Below are 2,071 nucleotides of genomic sequence, written 5' to 3' on the forward strand. Positions count from 1 at the left end.
TATTTTAACCCCTTCCCAAAATTCCTTCGACGGAAGGTTTCAAGATGGATATGCGGAGCAAATCCATCTGGCGGAGTCAGGTTATAAAATAGGTGCAATCATGAGGGAACCTGTTTAGAAAATGGAGGAGGGGGAGCAATCATACGGAGAACCTGAGGGCTTTAGGTCAAAGACAGCAGAGCAGAGGGCCGCGGCGGACGAGTCATCAACAGAAAAGCTGAGCTTTCAAAGATGTTTCTGTTTCCACACAGAAATGGAGAAAATTCTCACAAATTTCCTGACAAATATCCAAACTTTCCATCCGTAGATCATGAATTCTGTGCTTCTAAATTGTGACATTTTTCCTGAATAATAGTAGAAAAGTGCTTTTTTTCTAGCATCTCTGACTTTTTTTTTTCCTGATATGAACTCCATTTGGATTTTAATATTTCATATCAGACCTTAAGTCTGTCCTTCTCCCACTTAGGCTCAGCTTTCCTAAGCTCTTCCAACAGCACAGGTTGATTCATTCAACTGGGGTTCAAATTTGACTTTTACTTTCCTGATCTTAAAGTTGGCCACAGAATATAAAACATTTCTTCAAGCTGAGGAGAACTGTGAGCTTAGCTCTTCACAGCTACAGTGTGAGGATTCAGGAGGGCTGCAGTCCTGGTTTCAATGATCAATGACCAGCAGTGGAAGGGTTAAAAACCCCAAATAGGAGCAAGAGGGTTAGGTTCGGAAAAAGAAAGAGAAATCTCAAATAAAACTTATAATTTGTCCAACCTACATCAACTTTACTGTTGAACTTTACTGTAAGATAAAACAAGAGCCAGAATGTTCACTATGAAAGATTTAAAGAGTTTAATCTGTGAGTTTATTTTATTTTTTGAACAGGGAAATAGAAGACAGGAAATAGCTATAATAATGTTTAGAAGAGCTGATTTGCATATCATGAAGGAAGCTTATTTCAGAACCAGAAAGCAGAACCTATTACCCATTTTCATACAGATGAGGCCTGCTGAGGTCCAGCTGAACATGTTCATCATCTGTACCAGTTTAGCTTGTTGATCCAACACTTGGCGGATCACAACTGAAATCAAATGTAAATCAGCCACATACCTACAAACAACACAGAGGTCGGGTTGAACAAAGGCGGACACGCTCATGTCAAACAAATCTCCCAGGTTCTGGTTTCTGTCTGCTTCCGTCTCGGTTGAAAGCGGTTCCAGTCTCTGTTTGAACCCGGTAAGCGGCTCTTCTGATCCAGATCCTGAGTGGCGGTCCAACAGGGAAGCGCTGAGTGAAGCGCCTTCTGACCCGCTCCGCCTCTGGCCCTTGGCAAACAGTGGAGCGATCTTTGGATCTGGATGGTGAGTCAGTATAGCAGTAGATACATGGGCTGTAAAACAACAATAAAGATGAAAGCAGCCAATCAGAGACAACCTTACAGTTATGGTCTGCAGAGCCAGGTGATCAGCAAACACACCCTGTGATGTGTGTTCACACTCCACCACTGCTGCTCATCAGACATGACCGATCATCACGGCGTTGGACAGATTTGGGCGCCAAAACAGACCAAAATCAGTTTAAAGGAGCATAAAGGAACCAGAGATGGTTCCTTCCTCTATAGAACATAATACGCCGTCACATGGTCAAGATAAAAAAAATAGAACAGATCCTTCGTTAGGAAGAAATATGACATTTAATGGAGCTTGAGATTGTTATACAGACACAGTCATAAAAAAAATGTCTTATTTATCAGTTCTACTTGGTATAAAGATATACGTATTATACAGATGTTGCGATCACTGAGTCTGGGAGCGGCCATTATAGTAAAATATAGTAGCCCCTCCCTCCTGCCATCTTCTGGCAGTGACGTCACGGTGCGGTTAGCCTAGCGCCATTCTCCGCGCTTTACAAGCAAAATCCATGGAAACTACTCATTATTTTGTACCTTAAACTAATATCTTCGTGATGATTTACTGAAGTTAGCATTAATTAGTAAAAAAATTAAAACAATTATTTTCGTTGTGATCACTAAGTTTGGGAGCGGCCATTTTTGCCCAAATATAGTAACCCCTCCCTCCTG

Source organism: Cyprinodon variegatus, unplaced genomic scaffold (assembly GCF_000732505.1).
Source record: "Cyprinodon variegatus isolate N-32 unplaced genomic scaffold, C_variegatus-1.0 Scaffold500, whole genome shotgun sequence".
NCBI lineage: Eukaryota > Metazoa > Chordata > Actinopteri > Cyprinodontiformes > Cyprinodontidae > Cyprinodon > Cyprinodon variegatus.